We start from the raw sequence: 10,001 nt of genomic DNA, 5'->3' as shown, positions 1-10,001 counted from the left end.
TCGACGATTAAAGATGACGTGCCTGTACACAAGGAAGTATTCTGGTTAACAACTTTAATTACTTGGTCAGTTAACCGGGCTTAATAAATTTCTGCCCCAGAATAGCCGACGAGAAAACTACAGAACATATTATCAGCTTCAACAAAAACTAAAAATATATGGTCAATTTATAGTTACATATATACAGCATCAACGAGGCCAAGGTACATCCAATATTGTATACAGTAGCTCTATAATTTTATCTTATGCCGTAATGACGGAAAATTACTCGTTTAAAATGACAGTTATATACAGTCTGTCAAATTCAAAGATCTGAGCAGTGACTGCGAAACTGGTTGCAAGCACTTTATACAGCTACTAGTATTTTACGGAAGCATATATGGGGTAAAGTTGTAATCCAATCAGATGAATATCCATTATCTAAAAACATTTCACTGGATTATTCAATTAAAATTATGCCACCTGCTTTAAAAACATTTCTGTATTGTCTTTTGGATGATGGCGCATCTGCCGCAGTTAATAAAGCGTACGATATTCCTATTGACAAAGTTCTTAGATGTATGGCGTTAGTAGAATGTATGTATATTTATAAATATTTTTTTTACTCTTTTTCATTTAGGTTTATTATTACAAATGCACCGTATTTATGGACACACCTTTGATAACTATTAACAAGTTTGACTGCTCAAGAGATTAGAAAAATTGAAAATGGGGCATACATTCTACGTGGCATTATTTTTCTTCTGGGGGTCAACATTTTATCCAAGACAAGTCGACCTAACTACAGAAACAATAAAAGTTCTCCGTATGACTTTGGTTTGGTAAAAGGCAACATCGGTCCGGTATGATGTCATCCAAATTGCTACAAGATTTGATCTGTTCACGCATTGGTATAGGTATAGGGGGAGGGTTGAGATCTCCAAAAACATGTTAACCCCGGCGCAATTTTACGCCTGTCCCAAATCAGGAGCCTCTGGCCTTTCTTAGTTTTGTGTGATTTTTTATTATTATTTCTTGAGTATATTTCGAAGCTTAGTATGACGTCCATTATCATTTCAAACTAGTACATTTTTGTTTATGGGCCAGCTGAAGAACGCCTCCGGGTTTGGGAGTTTCTTGCTGCATTGATGACCCATTGGTGATCTTCGGCCGTTGCCTGCTTTTTGAACGGGTTGGTGTCTCTTTGACAAATCCCTCATGTCCATTCCCAATTTTTAATTCAATCTGTATATAGTAGATCTTGTGTCCGCTTTGAGCAAAACCTCTGCTGTACTGATATATGCCCATGCCAAGGAAGTTGTCTTTGTATGGATATGTTGACCGATAAGAATGGTGAGATTACAAGTTAAAATGAAGCTATAATATTCCGATATCGCAAGATTTCGACACCTAAATGGTCCAACATCCCATTGGTCCGACGTTTCGATCATTTAGGTTATACTCTAACGGAATTTTAACATAAGAAAGCCAAATAAAAGGTTCAATATTAGGATAACCGTGTCCTCCGTTTGAAACGGTGAAACAAGATATAAAAAAGTAATACTTAGTGCCAAAGAAGCCGAACGTCATCACTAGCGTAATTCAAAATAAGTACAAACTACTTTGTCAAGTGTTGTTTGATTAGTTAGATATCTCAAGATACACGGCGGCCGACTAAAGTAAAATCAAACTTAGTTTGATGTACAATGAGTGATCATATTTTCCTTGTGATGTTTTATATTAAAATTGTCACAATTTTGTTGATATAAATATACTAGTAGCACTTTACTCATTTTAGTAATGTTAGTTAGACTACTCTTATCATATCTGATTTAGTGATGTAAATGAAATTGCGATATGATCCAGACTCAACATATTGCACTACAATAATAAAATAATTCTGCCCTATGGTTGTCTGATCTTGAAGCGGTTGACAGGCTTTCAAATTAACAGGAGACCATACACTTCCTCAATTTTAATGTACAGCTCATCATGGGACTTTTCTAAACAATTCAAAATACGTCATATGTTATATTTCCCCCTTGCTTCAAATATTTTGTTTCGGATTATTTTATATCAAATTTGCAGATATGTGTTTGTAAATACGTGCAATCAAATGATATGGAGGTATTATAAGATTTAGATAATGCAAGGGCGACTACATATACATTTGTGTGACTTAATGGTTGATTTTCAAATATTCCGAGAGAAAACGTTACGTAACATGCGTTACCGTTAAAATCAACCAAAATTAATTAATACTATGATAGAAATATATTTTTCCAACAGTAATACAGCATTCCTGTAAAATTGTTTCGTTTTTGCATTTGTTTTGACTAGATTTTTCTACTGGAAGTATCCGTGAATTGAAATTGCACCCATGACCTTTGACCTCGATTTAAAAAAAAATGCACCATAATTTCTTTTGACGACCGGGATATTTAGAAAGTACACATTCTTAGCTTTCCAGTGATATACAATTTAGCCGTGTGTTAGGTAGGTGCATTAAAAGTGTAAATTTGGCTCTCATATCACTCGCCTAATATTAGTTATAAATAAAGTTGAATTCTTTGATTCGCTGTTTTAAGTCATGCCGGCTAACAAATCGAAAACTACCTATACGCCTTATTTTAAGTCCAGATTTTTTGTATTCGTATTGACATCTTAGATAGTCATACTGATTAAAATACTACAATAGGGAACAATATGACAATGATTGAATTTAGAAGTGTCAACCCTTTGATTATGACCCGTGTATATAGCAAAATCCTAAATACACCGTTTTGTGGTGCGCCTGTAAGATGCGCAACGTACAGATAAGGTAATAGGTAACAGGTGAATATATTATTTATATCGATATCGGATTCTACCCGGAACTTGTTAACGGGTCTGGAGTGGTGTAAATTCTAATCAACACCATTGTTCTAATATTAGCTATATATAAAGTTGAATTCTTTGGTTTGTCATTTTTACCCCATGACGGCTGACAAATTCGACCTCGTTATTTTAGTATTATAGATATATACAAAAATATTTTATCTTGACAGTTTCTTTTGTAGGTAAACGTGCTTCGTTTGGTGAAGAGATATTTTGAAATGGAATTCTTTTATAGAGATATTGTCAAGATTTTACAAATGAATCATGCCATTAGTATATCACTTCGTCAGGTTAAGAGGTATTTATAAAAGAAATGAATCTTGCTCGTAGAAAAGACTACTCAAATATTCGATCTGTATTTAACTTTGTTCATACGCAAGTCACTTCATACGGACCAGCGCATGGATATCGTTGGATGTATCAGAAGTGTAAGCGGCACGGGTTTAAAATAAAAAGAGACCACATTAGCCTCATGCTTAACACAATTGATCCAGAGGGGGTATATCTTAGAGCCCGGCGAAGACTAAAAAGAAGAGAATATTTTTCAAGGGGGCCAAATTTTTGTTGGCATTTGGACTCCTACGATAAATTGAAAAGATATGGCTTATGCATCAATGCTTGCATCGATGGGTTTTCCAGGAAAATAATATGGCTCAAAGTTGGTAGATCTAGTAGTAATCCAAAAGTCATAGCTAGGTATTTTATAGACGCAATAGAAGAGCATAGAGGTCATCCATATTAGGCGAGTGTAATATTTGAAAAAGACGTCTAGTTAAGGACTTTAATGCACCCACCTAACACACGGCTAATTTTTTTTTAAATGAAAGAATAATGATTAAACTTTGATTTTTGCCCGGTCGTCACAAAATCGTACGGTGCAGTTTTTGTAAAATTGACGTTTATTTCAGAAATTAGTTGAAAATTATATAATTACGACATGTTTTTCAAGCAAAGGAAATTAGTCGTATCTCTTCTTTTAGACAGAATAATTAAGTGAATTAGATTCTTAAAATAATGAAAAACAATATTTACAATTGTAAGTCCGCATGCTTTTGCATTCCTTCTAAATATTTGACATTTTGTACGAAAATTTTCATAATCCCGACCTTTTCGGATCTACAATTAAATTTTTATTAAATGTTTTTGCAATCTATCCGTTTTAGATCACACCAAATTACTCATCAGTTATCGTTTTTTCATTCAAGATCAAGACTTTATCTCAACATTTCTTAAAATCACGAATTTCTGTAATTTTATGATGTTGGGTAAAATCACTATAATTTCCGGAATCCCTTATCTATTTCGTTATCGTTTTTTACTGAATATATTAGTCGATTTCCGTGTACTTAATAGTGCTATTAGAGTACGATAAATCATATTTAAACGGTTCTATTTCTATCTTTAACTTCAGTGTAGCTTAAATAGATATAAAATCGTCCAAAATAAAGATCAAATCAAAGTAAAACATAGTTTTTGAGTTCTGTAGAATTCACCCCTTTCTAAATAAGGAATCGTATCGGAAAATTGTAGAAAATCTTCCGAGTCGTGTAAAATTTTCACAGTCCAGTTCACAATGAAACCCTTCCTTTGCTAAAAAGCAAAAAAAAACTATCCATTTATTGACACAGATGCATAGTCAGTCATATATTTACTACATACAAACTATGTAGATAACACTTAAATGAAGATACATTTGTATTGCCGCAGTGGGAAAACGAAAAGATGAAGATTACAGAAGACTGGTCGATGAATATAAAAAAAATGAAAACATCCCATTTGAAAATACAAAATATCATAAGAGTTGCTATAAATATTTCAAAAGTAAGCGCAACCTATCAACTTCTGTTTTGTCTGTACAAAGACTTTGTACTACATGTACCAATTCTACCGACCAGTAGATCTTCTCATATATCAACGAGGACAGTAGATCTACAACTCATTCTGATTTGTCTGTTTGTATATTTTGTAAATGTATAAAACCTATGAGCAAGTTACACAACTTCATAAGGTATCCTCTGAGGAGCAAACTCAAGCTGTATTGAGTGTTACTTCATATATCTCCTACAATGATCTGATTTACAAAATAATTTTACTATTAAATCTTTATACCATCGAGCTTGCATCGCTAAATATTTGCTACAAAATTTGAAATCAGAAATTAAAGAGCTATTTAGTTCTTAACATAAAACAGCTTTTACTAACATTTCGACGATTAAAGATGACGTGCCTGTACACAAGGAAGTATTCTGGTTAACAACTTTAATTACTTGATCAGTTAACCGGGCTTAATTTCTGCCCGAGGATCGCCGCCGAGAAAACTACACAACATATTATCAGCTTCAACAAAAACTAAAAAACCATGGTCAATTTATAGTTACATGTATACAGCTTCAACAAGGCCAAGGTACATCCAATATTGTATACAGTAGCTCTTTAATTTTGTCTTATGCCGTAATGACGGAAAATTACCCGTTTAAAATGACTGTGATATTCGGTCTGTAAAATTTAAAGATCTGAGCAGTGACTGCGAAACTGGTTGCAAGCACTTAGTGCAGCTACTTTACGGAAGCAGATATAGGGTAAAGTTGTAATCCAATCAGATGAATATCCATTATCTAAAAACATTTCACTGGATTATTCAATTGAAATTATACCACCTAGCTGCTTTAAAAACATTTATGTGTTGTCTATTGGATGATGGTACATCTGCGGCAGTTAAATTCCTATTGACAAAGTACTTAGTTAGATGTATGGCTTTAGTAGAATGTATATTATCTATAAATATTTGTTTTACTCTTTTTCATTTAGGTTTATCACTACCAATGCACCGTATTTATGGACACACCTTTGATAACTATTAACAAGTTTGACTGATCAGGAGATTAGAAACAATGAAAATGGGGCATACATTCTACATGGCATTATTTTTCTTCTGGGGGTTAAAATTTTATCCAAGACAATGTCGACCCAACTACAGAAACAATAAAAGATCTCCGTATGACTTTGGTTGGCTAAAAGGCAACATCGGTCCGGTATGATGTCATCCAACTTTCTACAAGATTTGATCTGTTCACGCATTGGTATAGGTATAGGGGGAGGGTTGAGATTTCCAAAAACATGTTTAACATCGCCGCAATTTTGCGCCTGTCCCAAGTCAGGAGCATCGTGCCTTTCTTATTTTTGTATGATTTTTTTATTTTAACTTCTTGAGTATATTTCGAAGCTTAGTATGACGTCCATTATCATTTCAAAGTAGTACATTTTTGTTTAGGGGCCAGCTGAAGAACGCCTCCGGGTTTGGGAGTTTCTTGCTGCATTGACGACCCATTGGTGGTTTTTGGCCGTTGCCTGCTTTTTAGCAGGTTGGTGTCTCTTTGACAAATCCCTCATGTCTATTCCAAATTTTTAATTCAATCTGTATATAGTAGATCTTGTGTCCGCTTTGAGCAAAACCTCTGCTGTACTGATATATGCCCATGCCAAGGAAGTTGTCTTAATTTGTATGGATATGTTGACCGATAAGAATGATGAGATTACCAGTTAAAATGAAGCTATAATATTCCGGTATCGCAATATTCCGACACCTAAATGGTCCAACATCCCATTGGTCCGACGTTTCGATCACGGGATTTTAACATTAGAAAGCCAAATAAAAGGTTCAATATTAGGATAGCCTTGTCCTCCGTTTGAAGCGGTGAAACAAGATAAAAAAAAAACGTAATACTTAGTGCCAAAGTAGCCGAACGTCATCACTAGTGTAATATTTAAAAAGAGTACAAACTACTTTGTCAAGTGTTGTTTGATTAATTATATATCTCAAGATACACGGCGGCCGACTGAAGTAAAATCAAACACATTTTGACGTACAATGAGTGATCATATTTTCCTTGTGATGTTTAATATTAAAATTGTCAATTTGTTGATATAAATATACCAGTAGCACTTTACTCATTTTAGTTATGTTTGTTAGTACTCTTATCATATCTGATTTAGTGATGTATGAGTTGTTAATGTTCGCATTTTGGTCTTTTGTGGATAGTTGTCTCATTGGCAATCATACCACATCTTCTTTTTTATATATCAACATATTGCAACATATACAAAAGAAAATCTGCTCTATGGTTGTCAGGCTTTCAAACTAACAGGAGACATTACGCTTCCTCAATTTATAAAAAAACAGCTCATCATGGGACTTTTCTAATCAATTAAAAATACGTCATATGTTATATTTTCCCCTTGCTTCAAATATTTTGTTTCGGATTATTTATATCAAATTTGCAGATATATATGTTTGTATATACGTGCAATCAAATGATATGGAGGTATTATATGATTTAGATAATGCAAGGGCGACTACAGATACATTTGTGTGACTTAAATGTTGATTTTTAAAGACTCCGAGAGAAAACGTTATGTAACATGCGTTACCGTTAAAATCAACCAAAATTAATTAATATTATGATAGAAATATATTTTCCCAACAGTAATACAGCATTCCTATAAAATTGTTTCGTTTTTGCATTTGTTTTAACTCGATTTTACAACTGGAAGTATCCGTGAATTGAAATTGCACCCATGACCTTTGACCTCGATTTAAAAAAAAATGCACCATAATTTCTTTTGACGACCGGGATATTTAGAAAGTACACATTCTTAGCTTTCTAGTGATATATAATTTAGCCGTGTGTTAGGTAGGTGCATTAAAAATGTAAATTTGGCTCTCATATCACTCGCCTATATAGCATGAGAGGTGATATGGGCACAGAAAATGAGCTGGTTGCAGTAATGCAGACGTTGTTTGCTGGAGATGAAGTGACAATACCTTTCATTTACGGAAAAAGCACTATGAACACTAGAATTGAGTCCTGGTGGGGCATTTTGCGAAAGAAGTGCTGTCAAGTATGGATATCAGCGATGAAAGGCCTTCAGGAACGAGGTCAATTTTCAGGAGACAAACTTGACATTAACCTAATTCAATTTTGTTGCATGCAGTTACTTCAGGTACCTTTCTTTTCTATTTGTAGAAATATTTTACCTTCCAATATGAGCTCATGGCAATAGGCTTTCTTTGAAAGATCCTTTTTGATACCAATTTTTGTTGTACGTTTTACTTGTTAAAAACTCTTATTTTGATATAAGGAATGTATTATGTTTTTTAATCAATCCCTCACAAACGGTATTTTAAGGGAAAATATAGATTATTTGATACGTTGCTTGGAGCATAACTACGTAATTGGCTTACACTTCAAAATTGTTTTATTTTAGTTATCAGTTAGGTCATTACACGATCCACTGTATCTACTAAATCATTGGAATGTCACTCCGTATTCATCGTAGTAATCTTCATTTGACTAATTTATTTTAGGATGAAGGATTTGATATCGAGGTGCTTGGGTTTTTTTTTCTATTATCAGTCGTTTAGGTTGTCTGAGCTGCCTGTCAGCAACAGCGAGTGTTCTCTTGTGAATCTTTTTATTTATGTTTTGTCTTCTTTTTCTGTAAACATGGTAAATTGTCTATGATTTTTCTCGATGAATTGGATCCTTTTTAATTCTTATTTAGATTGTACGTTTTACTTGTTCAAAATTGTTATTCTCATCTTGGTATATCAGGGACAGGCTGCATTAAATACGTTTAACCCCGCCTCATATGTTTAAGTGTGCGCCTGTCTTATGCCAGGAACCTTTGTCAGAGTTTGTATTTGAATTAATCTTTTAATTTCTTTCTGGGAGAAGGTTTCTCATTTGGTTTGCCTTGGTGTTAAGTTGGCATATCCTCATGATGCCCTATGGGACCATACATAGACGGTCGTACATGGTGTACATGCTGCATGGCGGCCTCCGTATGTCACGCTTTAATTGTTCGATGATTTGGTATCTGATTGGCATTTATTCCATAAATTGTACCTGACTTCTAATGATTGTAACGTATAGGAGTTTTTGTAATAAGTAATATCCTATTTTAACGTATAAACTCGTAAACGACATACATATCAAATGTGATCTGGAACAGAAAAAAAAATAACATCATAGAAAAAAGTTACCCACATTAGGATTTCTCGGTAACGCGAAATTGTAGAAGAGGGACGAAAGATACCAAAGGGACAGTCAAACTCATAAATCTAAAACAAACTGACAACGCCATGGCTAAAAATGAAAAAGACAAACAAACAACAGCACACACGACACAACATAGAAAACTAAAGAATAAACAACACGAACCCCACCAAAAAACTAGGGGTGATCTCAGGTGCTCCGGAAGGGTAAGCAGATCCTGCTCCACATGCGGCACCCGTCGTGTTGCTTATGTGATAAGAAATCCGTCTAAGGGGGACGATCCGAGAATTTTGAAAAGGAAGGGTGCTAGAACAAATGAGGGGTGGTGGTGTGCCAGGCTACTATTTGCCGATTTTGGCCTATATTTCACATGAATTTAACAAAATTTTCCAAAAAAAATAGGGTGCACATACCCGGAACACCCACTTCACCCACCTTTTAATCGTGTGCTGTTGAATCTGGACATATTTTGAGAATGACACATATACTTTCAGTCGACGTTTCGTCTTAATGTATGTTTGCCAATCAGAACCTAGAGAAGACAATTACGCCAACAAAATTGGATTTTTACAGGGACATTTGGAACAAACTGATCAGCCCTACTTCTAACGGTAGTGTACAATTAATGGGGAAGATTTTAATAAGATTGCATTTGAAAATCTTGTGATTTGATTGGCCTTTTGTCCTGATTAAAAATGAAAAATGGCTTTGTCTTTTTTACAGAGCGAACTAGATGACACTGCGCAGGTATGGAACACTCATTATATTAGGAGAAGTAGAGAGTATGTTTTTCATGGACGGCCTGTCAACATGTATCTTTATCCCGACTTGTTCAATGCTGAGGAGCATATTCGACAGGTCGATGACGACGTGCTACACTTTTGTCGATCAGAATGCGCTGAAGAGGACGAGTACCCATGCGAAGAAGAGATTTTTGAGTTGGGATGCATTTACATGGAGGAAAATCTACTGAAACCACCCGAAAACGTCGACGAGTCAGTAGCGCTATACCTAAGTTTGCGTCGCTGGTTTATTCAACAGCTATGAAAATGAAAGAGATACAAAATAAATAAATTGGTTTATGCTCTC

General features: G+C 34.6%; 1 long non-coding RNA gene across 1 annotated transcript; it reads left to right on the top strand.

Moving 5' to 3' along the window:
- Window positions 1-7,636: 7,636 nt before the first annotated feature.
- LOC143078116 (uncharacterized) lies at window positions 7,637-10,001 on the top strand. Its single transcript, XR_012979062.1, has 2 exons — window positions 7,637-7,857; window positions 9,636-10,001. It is a non-coding gene; the product is annotated as an uncharacterized LOC143078116 (long non-coding RNA).

The sequence above is a fragment of the Mytilus galloprovincialis genome, chromosome 6 (assembly GCF_965363235.1).
Source record: "Mytilus galloprovincialis chromosome 6, xbMytGall1.hap1.1, whole genome shotgun sequence".
Classification (NCBI taxonomy): Eukaryota; Metazoa; Mollusca; class Bivalvia; order Mytilida; family Mytilidae; genus Mytilus; species Mytilus galloprovincialis.
Note: the sequence above shows the minus strand (reverse complement) of the source record. Positions and strands in the feature narration are given on the sequence as shown.